At 58.3% G+C, this 7161-nt stretch overlaps 1 protein-coding gene across 1 annotated transcript in view; it reads left to right on the top strand.

Annotated features, from left to right (window-relative positions):
- Positions 1-275: 275 nt before the first annotated feature.
- RNF144A (ring finger protein 144A) overlaps positions 276-7161 on the top strand; it is a 96565-nt gene continuing 89679 nt past the window's right edge. Inside the window, exon 1 of the mRNA XM_033124657.1 lies at positions 276-514. The gene's annotated coding sequence lies outside the window, so the exon portion shown is untranslated. The remainder of the gene's footprint in view (positions 515-7161) is intronic.

Below are 7161 nucleotides of genomic sequence, written 5' to 3'. Positions count from 1 at the left end.
GCCGCCAGCACAATGCTCTTTCTATCACGTGGCGACGAGCTTTGATTGGGTCACCCGTTTCTTTCCTAGCTTGCTGACATTATCCCCCAGACTGCTGGCATAGGGGTACCGTTATCTGGCGGCCACCAGGCAAGGAAGCTCGTTTTCATCTCGGTGGCTGCGGGTCATCTCCTGGTGCTCCGGGTGACCCTCCCCGCCTGCGTGGCCCGAGGGGGGCGGCGCGGCGCGGCGCGGGCTGGCAGCAGGGGGCGCTGCGCGCTGCGCGGGAGCTGGGCCGAGCCTCCGCGCCCCGCGTCTTTGTGCCGCTCGGCGCCGCCGCCCTCTTTCCCCCGCCGGCTGTGCGCCCCGGCTGGAGGGCGGGCAGGGAATAAAGGGCGGCTCCTAGCGGGGTGCGGGGCGGCGGACACCCGGCGCCGAGACCTGGCCCGGATACCCGACATCGCGCGGAGCTCGGAGCTCGGCCCGCAGCCGAGCAGGAGCGGCGGCCCCCAGAGCCCTGATCGCGCGGGACTAGGTGGGTGACGCGCGTCCCCTTTGTGTCCGCATCTCGGGAGCGGGACGCAGTCGAGGGGGAGGGAGGGATGTGGCCATGGGGCGCCAGCCTCGGGTTCGCCCCGCGCCGGCCCACCCGGGTCCCGGGCGCGCGGATCGGGGTGTGCTGTGGGGACCCGCTGCCCATGCTGAAGGCGCCACCCTGGCCCTGGCCTGCTCCTCGGTGGCCTCAGGTGGGGACCTCGGGTCCCACCTCCTTGGCCCGGGCGCGGGTCTGCAGCGCCGCGTCCCTGGTGCTCCGGCGGGTCCCGCGGGCCAGGCGGCGGGCTGGGGCCGCTCCTGTGTGGGGACCGCTAGCAGGCCGCGGACCCGAAGTCTGGGAAGGGCGAACCGCCGGGGCAGCGGGAGGCGGCGGGAAGGTCAGCCTGGCGGGAGCGCCGGGGTCCCAGGTGTCCTCCGCTTGGCTCCTCCCAGCGCCCAGGTGACCGTGGCCCCTGCTGGCCTCTCGCCTTGCCTTCCCCAGCCGAGGGGCGCGTGTGGTGCTCCCTGCGGATCTCCCCACTCTATCCCGCAACACTGGCCGCCCAACCGCCCTGCATGGTCCTGGGCGTCCAGCTCCGGTCCCTGGTGTAAGCCGGTGGCTCTGGGTCATAGGGAGGAAGAGGTTACTTCTTGTACCCTAACGATTGACATAGATGGGTCTCAGATGGTCATTCTCAAAGTGTGTGTTCTCTCTCTGCCTGGCTCCCCCCACCCTCCAGTGAATTAAAAAAAAAGATAAGAAACTAAAAAATGTCCCTCCAACAACAAATATCCCCGCGCTCTCCTTGTGTCAGGTGCAAGGCAGATGAGACGGGGAGTTAGTCCCAGGGGACTGTCCTGAGTGGCTGCTGCTGCCCTGGGAGGAGGGGGTTGGGTCCCTGCACTAGAAAGAGGCCCCATATCTTGCTTAAAACAGTTCTGGGAAGGAAGCCCGTTCGTGGGAGAGGGGTCTGGGGATCTAATAAGGACATGTCCAGTGACTGGCCAGGGGCTGCCTTCCTGGGAGAGGTTCACCAGCAGGTGACATGTGTTTGTAAGTGCAAAGCAGAAAGTGAGGTGGTGCCCACGCCTGTGGGAGCTGTGGGAGTTCCCAGGGGAGAAAGGAAGGTCGGGGTTGCTTTGTGAGGGAGGGGAAGCTTGAAGGTGGGGTAGGTGCTAGGTGGTAGGAAGGGCCCCTGGCGGAGGGAACTGCCCAGCAGAGGAAGGGGGGAGGGAACACAAAGGGGCCTGCTGGGCAACTTTCCCAGGGGAGCCCTGCCCAAGTGCTCTGCATTGCATTTCCTTCCCCAGTACTGATAATAGGGACCTGGTCTTCTGCAGTTTTGCACTGCATTTTTAATTTTTTGTATTATTTGTTAAAGAGTGCAAAAGGGATTGAGTAGAGAGGTCAGATGGGGACAAATCATGAAATCTTTGTGTCCCAGGCTAACTTTGGTTTTGATCCTGAAGCAGTGGGGGGCCACTGATGTTTGGAGGAGAGTGAGTGAACTGAGCCCTGCTTTAGAGAGACTAAGGTGGCATTGAGGGAAGGGGGAGTGTGCTGAGTGAGCTTTAGGATCAGACCCCCCACCTGTAGTGTGAGCTTTAGGATCAAACCCCTCACCTGTGTGAGCTTTATACTCAGACCCCTACACCTGTACTGCTCATCAGTGGGTCCGGCATAGATTGAAGTCTTCATGAGAAAATTGGATGCAAATAACCTAACTTTAATGGCATGGAAAATACCCAGATTCAGCACAATTGGCGTTTGGAAGTTTAGGTGTTTAAAGGGCCCGAATCTAATGTCACTGTAGTCTTGGAAAGGGAGCCAGTGAAGGGTGAACCCAAATGCTGAGGCAGAACTGCAGCCAGCGAATGAATGAGGCGGCCTGGGTGGGGGGCAGAAAACAGGCCCGGTTCAGATTCATGTGCTTTATGAAATGTGCTGAGCGTCTGGGCTGGACGTGTGTGATCCCTGCATCCAGGCCTGCTCTTGTGGTTGGAGACTTGGACGGGACCTCACACACTGTTTAGGTGATGCTGCTGACGTCCAGCGGGGAACGTGCCACTCTGCAGGGCTAGACGCTGGGAGCCACGTTGCCTGTTTTTTCCACTGTGGTTCATAATTTGGCCCCGCTGCCTTCTTTTGTTCCGATTTTCCTCCTCTTGGGAGCCTTTCTATTTGTGGTAGACTCAGGAGGAGGCCTGCCCTCCTAGCCTGGAAATCAGAGCAAGATGGTCATTGCAGATTCCTAAGTCAGCCCCCCACTGACCGTGAGGACACTGTGGACTCAGAGGAGAGGTCAGGGACTCCAGCCACACACAGAGCTGTGGCTGCTCTGGCCCGGCACCAGCCCTGCTGCCGTGAACTTGAGCTAGAGAGGGTGGAGATGTGTCAGCTGCCTGGGGGTCTGGGGCCACTCAGGATGCCGGTGAGCCCTCAGACTCTTCCAGGGCACCTGGCCAAGGAAGGACTCCCCTGGATTCCTGGGGTGTGGGACAGCAGAGGCCACCCAGAGCGGCGAACAGAGTGGAGTGCTTCTAAGGAGTTAAGCCTCCATATTCACTCTGGGTGACTTCCTACCTTGGCCGTCCAAGGACACTGAAGATGACTTTCTTTAAGACTCGAAGAGTCATTTGAGGTGGTCATTTCTGGAACCAGCCTCCGCCATTCTCTGTGTCTGCATTACCGACACACATGAATACCTTTTCTTAATTAGATGAAGAAATTAAATTGAAGCAACTGTTCACATACCTGCTGGGATCAGGGCTTAAGGACAGAGCGTGGACAACTGTGACCCAGCTATGTGACCATGGGCAAGTGTCGTAACCTCCCTGCACAGCCCCAGTTCCTTCGACTGTAAAACTAAGGTGTCAGCCTAAATGACTTCCAAGGTCCAGAAATAAAAATGTGTCGTGTTAGAGGTCTTCAGGAGGAGAGTCAGTAGGGCAGGACTGCTCACCAGCTGCTTCCCAGGTCAGGATGTTTGCAGGAACGCCTCTTGTCAAGGATGCTAGGTTGAGCGAGGGCTTTGGCGAGGGTGCTTTGTTGGCCATCAGTCGCCATCGTCCTTGGTTCCTAGAATCTGAAACCTGAATTGGGATGTGTTTCTGGAATGACCTTATAGACACCTACTCTCAAGAGCAAGATGACGAGCTGGATGCATTGGAGAAAAGAAAGCATGGAGAAATGTGTCACCCCTACCGACAGTCCCCTCGTGTTCGGCCCTGGAGTGAGGAGATGGCAGTTAATATGCATTTGGCATTTCCCATCTCCAGGTGCTGGGAGGAAGTGCCAGGCTGTGGATCCGACTCTCACACAGCCCCGTGGGACAGGCACTGCCACCGTCCCCATCTTACAGAGGGGAGGTGAAGCGCAGCCTGGCTGGCCAGCCAAGGCTACACACATGGTAAATGTGGAACTCAGAGTTTTGCAGAAAAGATTATACTCCGTGAACTTGAGGAGGAGGCTGCAGTCTGGGGGGGTGGGAACCAGCTCCTTCACAGAATGTTCTAGCCGTGGAGTTGGTGTGCAGAGGGCAGTGGGGTGTGGGAGGGGCCGCTCCTCCAGCCCGTGTGGGGAGGAGTGGGCTCGCCCCCTGCAGCAATGGCAGCAGGGACTCTGGCTGGGAGTTGCAGGATGAGTACCAGTTAGCGAGACTAACTGGAGGGTCAAGGTCAGATTCGGGACCTGGGAGCAGCAAGAAACAGCCCGGGGCAGGCAGGAAACTTACAGCCAGCATGGCGGGGCTGAGCGCTGAGCTAGCGGGCACTCTCTTGGCCAGTGTCTTGTTCGCAGGTGGGCTGCTGTCTCTAACCCTGTTCCCACCAAGACTCCTGGGTATAACCAGTTGCTTTCCTTTCTGGTGTCTTCTGGAAGGGTCTCCCCAGTGTGGGGTTTTGATTAGCTTTGGAGCCTCGGTCCCTTCACTTCCCTTTTCACCCCCAAATTCTGCTTGGTAGAGAGGGTTCAGGGCAGAGGAGAGGAACCACAGGCAGCAACCATCGTTTTTACAACCCAGGACTGTGTGTGTGTCTTCTGTCTCCAGAGTCACCTGAACGAGGCTGCCATGGTTCCCCAGGCTGACAGCCGCCTGTGGCTGCGGCTGAGAACCTCTGAGCTGGACTTGCACCCACGCTCAGGCTGTGGCGGTGCAGGCTGGCTCGGGGGCCAGGACGGAGCGCAGACCTGGGAGCGGAGGGGAGGGTTCCAGGTCTGGACAGTGGATATTGAGTGTTTCTGTCGGGTTGTTGGTTAAACAGGGTTTGTCTCTGCCCTCGGAACGCCTCTTACAACAGGGTTTTCCTGGGATGTTTTTTTAGGCTTCCAGGGGGCTGGTTTTCGAGCAGTCCTTTGGAACATGGCAAGTTCAGCGTTGGGGGTGGCTGCGTTTTAAGGTTATCTGGAGGGAGGTGGGCTTTGCAGGCCACATCAGACAACAGGAGAGTGCTTCTCCCACGCCACTGACCTCCTGTTAGCCATGCAGACAGCGATGGAGCTGTCCCTTTATGGTCTCCCGCATCCAGCGCACGTGGTACCTGGCCAGTCACGGGATGGTATATGGTCCTCCCCGCGCTGGTGGCCGGGCCCACAGCAGGAGGGGGCGGGGCACCATGAGCCCCACCTGTCCTCTGTTGCTTGCTTGTCTGCCTGGTCTCTGGCATTCCATGGTGGCACCACATGCCAGCCCCTGCCACCCCCTCCCCAGTGCTGTCCCCGGAAGACAGGGTAGCCTGCCTGCTGGTCAGAGAGGCTGTCACCCTCCCCCAGCTGGGGGATGGGAAGTGACCGCTGTGTCAGGAGACCTCTTCCCTCTCAAGGTAGAACATTGTCTTCCACCGGTGTTCTGAAGCAGAATCAGTGCAGAGAATGTTTGACTTTTTGGGATGCTTTGTGTTGATCCCACTGGTATCCCTCATTATTCTCTGCATGACCCCTTGTCACCTTCCTGCTGGGACACCTTTAGTAGGTCCCGTTGCTTGTGAAGTCACCAGTGTGCCCGTTGATTGAGATTTAGAGATTTGTCACCACTTGGTTCCACCTTGTCTTTCTAGCACTCATCTCTCAACAGCCGCCACACTCATGCCCTGGAACGCTGTCCCACCATGTCCACTGATGACCCTAAAGGCTCACTCAGCACACGTGTGACCTTTTTCTTAGCACTGTGGACACATCAGTGTGGGAGCCGTGGAGGCTGCCTCATCCAGTACTGGCGTCTTGCGGGTGAGAGAAGGCAGACCGAGGCTTAGGCTGGGCCCCTGCCCTTCCAAGTCCGGGACTTGTCTTTCTCCCATCTGCTGGTGGAAACGTTCTGCCTACCAGGTGCTTCCATGGCAACTTTGTTTTCAAACCCCGCAATTGCACTTAAAACTCTAATTTTAGCGATTTATGTAACTGTCTGATTTCCTCTACTACATGATAAGCCCTAGAATTGTGCACTTCCGCATTCCCTCCGTGCCTGTCATGCTCTTTCTTTCTAAAGGTGCTTTTGTTCAGTGATTGAACACAAGGTAGAAGAAGCTGGTTCAAGAGGGAGAGCTCGGGCAGACTTTCAGTGAGGAAGTGGGATTAGAGTTTATATTCCGTCTTCGTGCTGGGAGGTCAGGCCGCAGGATTGTGAGATGCTGACCGCGTGGTGAGGGGAACTGTCAGCTCGGAGCTGGAGGCTGAAGACGACCGGCGTGGAGCGTGCAGCGTGCGGCCCTGGCCTGGGATGCAGGGAGGGAGGCCCCGCCGTCCCGGGTCCCGAGACTGTGTAGATAGCAGACGATGCCCATTGCACTGTCACAGACGGTGGGCCCGCGTGAGCTGGCCGGAGGTCGTCCTGCGGCGTGGGGCCCACTGTGACGCGGGGAGGATGAGGCAGGGCGTGTGGACCTCGCCCTGGGGTGCTCCCTGTCCAGCGAGGCACACGTATTGAGGGACAGTGGCACACAAGGGCCATCTGTGTGTGTTGGCGGAGCTCTGGGGAGGAAGTGACTGGTGGAAACTGGAGTGCGAGCGGGCCGACTTTGAAGACGGGACAGCAGGGAGGAGGGCACTCCTGCTGGGGCTCAGGGGCCAGAGATTTGGGTGCACGGGGTTTGCTCCTGAGGGTGTCGTGGAGTCCGCGCTGGTGGCCGGGCCCACAGCAGGAGGGGGCGGGGCACCATGAGCCTTAGGATGCTGGGTGCTGTGGGCAAAGGGCTGCCAGACTTCCTGGGAAGAATATTTGCCAGGGAAACGCAGTGCTGGCCGTCGAGCTTGTGGTTCTCACTGTAGCAATTGAATAACAGCAGCGCTGGAGACACTCTAGGACCCACAGACCAATCGTATATTCTGCGGGGTCTGGTCTCTGGAACCCGTTTCTCAGGGCCTTGCGCTCTCCTTTGGTCTCTGGTGCCAAAAGTATCACGTAGGGAGTGAATGGTTCCAGGAGAAGCCTCATCTCAGAAGTGGGAAGGCTTGCAGACCCTGGGGCCAGTTGTTACGTGACTGAGAATAGGAGGGAAACGGAAGTCCCAGAAGTTAATTTTTCCTGATGGCCCCCGAGTGCCAGCACTTTGTGGGAGTGGGGGCACTGGTGTGTCACAGTCTGGGACAATGGAATAAAAGGAGCTTCCAGAAGACTTTTAGAGCTGGCATCCGAGGCTCTGAATTTGTTGGTT

Source organism: Rhinolophus ferrumequinum, chromosome 13, assembly GCF_004115265.2.
Source record: "Rhinolophus ferrumequinum isolate MPI-CBG mRhiFer1 chromosome 13, mRhiFer1_v1.p, whole genome shotgun sequence".
Lineage (NCBI taxonomy): Eukaryota > Metazoa > Chordata > Mammalia > Chiroptera > Rhinolophidae > Rhinolophus > Rhinolophus ferrumequinum.
The sequence above is the reverse complement of the archived record's forward strand: the minus strand, read 5'-3'. Positions and strand labels throughout refer to the sequence as shown.